This window comes from Gossypium arboreum, chromosome 11 (genome assembly GCF_025698485.1).
Source record: "Gossypium arboreum isolate Shixiya-1 chromosome 11, ASM2569848v2, whole genome shotgun sequence".
Taxonomy (NCBI): Eukaryota; Viridiplantae; Streptophyta; class Magnoliopsida; order Malvales; family Malvaceae; genus Gossypium; species Gossypium arboreum.
The window spans coordinates 68024557-68031780 of NC_069080.1; the positions used below are offsets into that span (position 1 = coordinate 68024557).

The 7224-nt window shown below is 36.5% G+C and overlaps 1 non-coding gene across 1 annotated transcript; it reads left to right on the forward strand.

The window, feature by feature from the left end:
• The first annotated feature begins 5282 nt into the window (after positions 1 to 5282).
• LOC128284979 (small nucleolar RNA R71) lies at positions 5283 to 5388 on the forward strand. The gene has a single exon (XR_008275395.1). It is a non-coding gene; the product is annotated as a small nucleolar RNA R71 (small nucleolar RNA).
• Positions 5389 to 7224: the final 1836 nt, after the last annotated feature.

Sequence of the window (7224 nt, forward strand, 5' to 3'; positions counted from 1 at the left end):
ATTCATTTTAGATCAAGACATCAAAGAGGAGAACCAAGCAAAGGCAAAGCAAAGATAATCGAGTAGTAGATTGGGAATCATTTCATCCGATATAAGGTAAGTCATTAAGCACTTATTTGTACTAATTTAAAGGGTCGTAATGTCCAAGTAATGATGCTGAATGGAATGGTAGAATATATATATAAACATGTATGTATGTGGTGATAAAATATTGAATTGAAAGAAAAGAGGTGAGATGTATTGAATGATCGGTTTCGGCACTAAGTGTGCGGTGTAAACATTTATAATCACAAATTGGCACTAAGTGTGCGGGTTCAAATTATACAGCACTAAGTGTGCAAGTTTGATTATATAGCACTAAGTGTGCGAGTTCGACTATTAAGCACTAAGTGTGCGGGCTTATTGCACATCCTCTAATAAACGTACATGTTCTATGTGCGCGGCCTTACCGAGTCAATCATGGACAACAGTGCGAGTAAACACCTTGAGCTCATGAGGAATGGACATTTTATTTATATTTGGAATTTTGGTTTGGTAAGTCTTGATCTATGTGGTGATTATGCTCGAAAATAAATGCATGCAATGTCATATGGCGTAATGTATGAAATATCAAGTAGGGCTTGGTATGTGACCAAACCGAAATGCCTAAGGAATTATAGTACCGTTTGGGGTGTGGATGGAGGATTTTAATCCGCATTAATTATTTTCTTTTATGGTATATTATTACTGAATGGCAATATAATGCTTATGGCTTACTGAGTTATATACTCACCGGTGTTTGCTTGTCGCCATTTTAGGTTTCTCGGACTCGTCCTTTTTGCGTGCTCGTGATCGTCATTGGAGTCATCACACGGCTATCAACTTTTGGTATTTTTTTGTGTAGTCGGTTTAGGAGAACATTTTGGCATGTATAGGCTAATATGCTTTGTTGAACTTTAGTATGTAAACTTTTAGCCATGCGAAAATGGCATAAATGCTCGGTTGGATTTAGTTCTCCAATGTTAAGTCACAAGTCTTGGTAATTCGATTTCCATGCCTTATGCCATGGTTGATTATTTTGGTGTTAAAATGCATGTTATGGCAATAGTGTAGTAGGGAGATGTTGGATAATGATTAGCCTCTGGTATGGCTAGTCATGATCATGATTTGTGACATGTATGATGAATCACTAGTTAGATCAAAGGAAATCATGAAATAGGCATAGTTGCTTTAGTGACAGGTGCTGGCAGCAGCAGTAACGTGAGATTGAAAAATCACTAAAAATAGTAGGAATGGTATTAAATAGTAAATAAATTATGTAAATGTACCTTGATGAATCTACTTTTATATAGAAGAAACGAAATGGTCATATGAGTTATAAGTTAACAGATATTAAAGTTCTTGTGAAACAGGGCCAGAACGGTTTCTGGATCCCCTGTCCCGACTTTGGAAAATCATTGTAAATTAACCAGAGATAATTAGGAGTCATTCCATATATGTGTAGATTCCTCTCTGAGTCTAGTTTCTATAGAAACAAACGGCATCAGTATTGAATCCCTGTACAGGGAGATATCCAATTTGTAATGCACAAAGGTCAGTGTAGTCGATCCCTGCAACAGGGGAGACTTTAACTAATAAACTGTACCAATTGGCTCGACCAAAAATTCTAGAAAAAAATATGTAGATGGAAATATGAGTCTAGTTTCATGGAAAAATTGCGAAACTGATTTTCGAGTTGTAAAACTCAAGTTATGAATTTTGGAGCAACTAGTACACAGATTGGCAGCTTGTCTGGAAACTCTCAATAAGTGGGTTGAAGTCTGTTAACACCTCGTGTTCGACTCCGGCGACGGTCTCGGGTTCGGGGTGTTACATTTTTTCACATCAGTGAAGAATCACTTCTTTTGCTGATATGTCAACCTTTTTGGGATAATGTTAGCGGCTAAAAAATTTGCAATATCTGCAAACCAAGGTACCTCAGAATCAGATATAGCAAAAAATTATTCTTCAGGGAATGAATCATTTATTTTAATGTCATCTGGTTCTTTGGTACTTGAGTTTTCAAGCCTAGAGAGATGGTTAGTCGCAAGATTTTCAGCTCTTTTCTTATCCTTAATCTCCAAGTCAAATTCCTGTAATAATAAGATCCATCGAATGAGTCGAGGTTTTGCATTAGTTTTAGTCAAAAGGTGGCGAAGGGCAGAATGGTCAGTATAAACGACAACTTTAGATAATATTAAATATGGCCTAAATTTATCGAATGCAAAGACCACGACTAGCAGCTCTTTCTCCATGGTAGTGTAGTTTTCTTGTGCGGCTGTCAAAGTCCTGCTAGCATAATAGATAGGTTGAACATGTTTATCTCTTCGCTGTCCCAAAACTGTACCTACTGCAAAATCACTCGCATCGCACATTAGTTCAAAAGGTGAATTCCAATCTGGTGCAATTATAATTGGAGCTTTACTCAGTTTATCCTTTAAAGTATTAAATGCTTTTAAGCACTCCTGATCGAAATTAAAAGGCATATCTTTTTCTAGTAATTTAGTCAAAGGCTTAGCTATTTTAGAAAAGTCTTTAATAAATCTTCTATAAAACCCAACATGTCCTAAGAAGGTCCTAATAGCCTTAACCGGATTAAGGGGTAGTTTTTCGATGGTTTCAATTTTAGATTTATCAACCTCAATCCCTCAACCTTCTTGAACCATAAAGTGACATTTTTCCCAATTAAGCACAAGGTTTGTTTCCTCACATCTTATTAACAGCCGTTTTAAATTTTTTAGGCAAAGATGGAAAGAGTTACCAAAAATTCAAAAAATCATCCATAAATACCTCCATGATGTCTTCTACGAGTTCATAAAAAATGGCCATCATGCAGCGCTGAAAATTAACAGGAGCATTACATAATCCAAAAGGCATTCTACGATAAGCAAACGTACTGTATGGATATGTAAATGTCATCTTTTCTTGATCTTTAGGAGCTATTGGGATTTGAAAATAGCCAGAGAGTCCGTCTAAAAAGCAATAGTACATGTCTCCTAACAATCTTTCCAACATTTGGTCAATGAATGGAAGGGGAAAGTGGTCTTTTCTCGTGGCATCATTTAGCTTCCTATAATCAATGAACACTCTCCAACCTGTGACTGTCCTCGTTGGGATTAATTCATTCTTCTCATTGGCTACAACAGTCATGCCTCCTTTCTTAGGAACAACCTGCACTGGACTCACCCAAGAACTGTCAGAAATAGGATAAATAATTCCAGCATTTAGGAGTTTAATTACCTTAGCTTTAACCTTCATGTTGGGGTTCAGTCGCCTTTGGGCTTGCATGCATGGTTTATATTCATCTTCCATTAAAATTTTGTGGGTGCAAAAAGAAGGACCGATCCCTTTTATGTCAGAAATTTTCCAAGCTATGGCTCTTTTATGCTCTCTCAAAACTTGGAGTAACTCTTCTTTCTCATTAGGTTACAAGTTGGATGCAAAAATTACAGGTAATGTGGAATTATTCCCAAGGAATGCATATTCCAAGTGATTCGACAATTGATTAAGTTCCAATTTGAGAGGTTCGCCAATAGAGGGTTTTGCTTAAGTTCATCTTTTACCTTAATTCCCTCATATTCTGCTAGTTTTGGGGAGGTTTCATTGGAGTTTAGTTCGGTTCCTATTTCAGAATCATCATCCATCCCCTCTCCTTAGGCAAGACACAGTTCCATCGTGTCCCTGTGTGCGATTTCCTGAAAAGAATCTTGAGTAGCATGATCAATAGAGTTGATAAAATAACATGAGTCATCCTGTTCTCTAGAAAATCTCATGACATCATAAATTTTAAAAATAATTTCTTCATCACCTACTCTAAGTACTAATTTACCATCACCCACATCAATTACAGCTCTAGCAGTGGCTAAAAATGGCCGACCTAAAATTAAAGGCACCTCAACATCTTCATCCATGTCAAGCACAATGAAATCAATAGGGAATATAATTTTATCTACTTTTACAAGTGCGTCCTCTATAATTCCCCTAGGATATTTAACAGATCTATCAACTAATTGAATTCTCATCCTAGTGGGTTTAGGTTCCCCAAGACCAAGTTGTTTAAACATTTTATATGGCATCAAATTAATGCTGGTGCCTAAATCAGCTAGTGCTTTATCAACATTCAAACTACCAATTAAACAAGGATTAGTAAAACATCCTGGGTCTTTCTGTTTGGTTGGCAGTTTGTTTTGGAGTATGGCTGAGCATTCTTCATTAAACTTTACTGTAGATAAGTCTTCAAACTTTCTTTTGTTTGTTAGAAGATCCTTTAAGAATTTTGCAATGTAGGCATCTGCGATATAGCTTCAACAAAAGGTAAGTTAATATGCAGTTGTTTAAAAAGTTCAACAAATTTACCGAATTGTGCATCCATGCGGTCTTTCTTCAACTTTGTTGGGTATGGGATTGGTGGTTTATATTATTTTGGCAGTAAGTTGTCATTGGTTGTATGTTCGACCTCCTTTCTATCAGCTTCTTGTGATGACTTCTTTTCAAATTCAGCTAACACTTTCCCACTCCTTAGTGTAACTACTTTCATATGCTCCTTTGGGTTGGGTTCAGTGTTACTAGGTAGACTTCCAGGTTGTCTTTCAGATATCAATTTGGCGAGCTGTCCAATCTGAGTTTCGAGCCCCTTTATTGATGCTTGTTGATTTTTTAGTGCCATCTCAGTATTTTGAAAAAAAGTTTCTGACATCGAGATGAATTTGGTTAGTATCTCTTTAAGGTTTGACTTTTTCACCTGCCGGTACGGTGGTTGCTGAAAACCTGAAGGGGGTGGTGGTTTTTGATTTTCTTGGCCTCCCTATGAAAAATTTGGGTGGTTTCTCCAACCTGCATTGTAAGTATTTCTATAAGGATTGTTTTGAGATCGAGGATTGTTACCCATGTAATTTAACTGCTCGTTCTCCATGTTGTGGCCAAAAGGTGGGTATTTTGAAATGATTGATCTACCTCCACTTACTTCGCACTGCATTACTCGGTGAACCTGTGAAGAACTAAAAAAATCATCAATTTTCTTATTCAAGAGTTGAACCTAATTAGAGAGCATGGTGACCGAATCGACGTTATAAACGCTGCCTGTTTTCGTTGGCTTTGTCCTCATGACTTGCCACTGATAGTTATTCAGTGACATCTCCTCTATAAATTTATCGACATCTTCAGGTGTCTTATTATTGATGGTTCCACCAGCAGTTGTGTCAACCATTTGTCGAGTCGAAGGATTCAGGCTATTATGAAAGGTTTGAACCTGTAGCTAGAGTGGTAACCCATGGTGAGGGCATCTTCACAAAAGGTCCTTGTATCTCTCCCATGCATCGTAGAGTGTTTCTAAATCCATCTCAACAAAAGAAGAGATATCATTATGTAATTTAGCCGTTTTAGCCAATGAAAAATATTTTAATAAAAACTTTTTGGTAATTTGTTCCCAAGTAGTGATTGACCCTCGTGGTAACGAGTTCAACCATTGTTTAGCTTTATTTCTAAATGAAAAAGGGAATAACCGAAGGCGAATGGCGTCATAAAAAACGCCATTAATTTTAAATGTATCACATAGTTCCAAAAAGTTTTCCAAGTGAGCGTTGGGATCTTCGTCCTGCAAACCATCAAACTGAACAAATTGCTGTATCATTTGAATTGTGTTAGGTTTCAGTTTAAAAGTATTTGCAGCTACAGCAGGTCTAACTATGCTCGATTCAGTTCCTATTAAAGAAGGTTTAGCATAATCATACATAGTGCGCGGAGCAGGATTCTGATTAACAGCAAGTGAATTTTCTTGGTTTTCAGCCATCTCCTCGGTTGTGGTTGAAGTATCATCCTCTTGCTCTTCTGTGTGTCGTAAGCTTTTCCTTATTTCTCTTCAGTTTTTGTGAACTGTGCGATCAATTTCACCGTTAAAAAGTAGTGGTCCTGACGGGTTTCTTCTGGTCATAAACTAGAAAAACCTGTCAGAAGAAAATAACAGAAAAATTAGAAAAGAAAAGGAAATAAAAACTTATATTGAAAATAAAGTAAATGGCTAAAGTAATAAAAATCGAGTTTTCCTAATATCCTAGTTCCCCGGCAACGACGCCAAAAACTTGATGCGTGATATTCGTAACAGGTTTTAAAAAATTTATAAATGAATCATTCTTGAGACTAACTTATTATCACGATTAAGGCAAGTGTATCTATCGAACAGTAGTATAGTTCAGCAATATCGGAATGTCGAACCCAAAGGAACAACGAGTACTAGTATTTACTTCCTTTTTATTATTTAGCCTAAAAATTAAAAGGTTTGGTTATCTAAACTAATTACTAACTAAGAATGCACAGAAAGAAAATTTGGAAAACTACTTTTGGGAAAATTCGATTGATTAAGACAATACCTAAGGTAAAATCCACCTAGACTTCACTTGTTATTTGACTCTAAATCAGACGATTTATTCATTTGACTTGATCCGTAGAAATACCTAAGTTATATTATTATCTCTCTCAAGACTAATAACGTCTAATCCTAGGTTGAATAATTGAAATCTCTTTCTAATTAACACACTAGAATTGCATTAACTCGATCTATGGATTCCCTTATTAGGTTTCACCCTAATCCGAAAAAATCTTATCACCCTATCCTTAGGCGTGCAATCAACTCCGCTTAATTATAAAAAAATTACTCTTAGACAGGGTCTATTCCTCCTCTGAATAAGAGCTTGACTTGAATCAATATCCTGGAATATCAAAACAAGAATTAAGAACACATAATTAAGAACAAGTCAAATATTTATCACACAATTCATATAATAATAACAAGATCCATCTTAGGTTTCATTCTCCTTAGGTATTTAGGGGGTTTAGTTCATACTTATGAAAGAAAACATCTCAAAAGCATAAAGATAACAAAACATAAGAAAACCTAAAACGCTTAAAGGAACTTGAAGTGAGATATTCAGTCTTGATGATGAATTCGGCTTCTGAGATGGATCAATCGACTTTCCTCGAGTAATTCCTTCCTTCCTACTTTGTGTCCCCTTCTAAATGCCTCCTTAGGTGTTTAAATAGGCTTTAGAATGCCTAAAAGCCCCCAAAATTGGTCTTTTTTGAATAGGGTTATAGTTGGGCTCAATAGGGACACGCTCGTGTGACACGTCCGTGTGCGATTACTCCAGCCCGTGGTCAAGGCTGTTGAATAGGCACGGGCGTGTAGTATACCCGTGTAAGTCGTACTTCAAT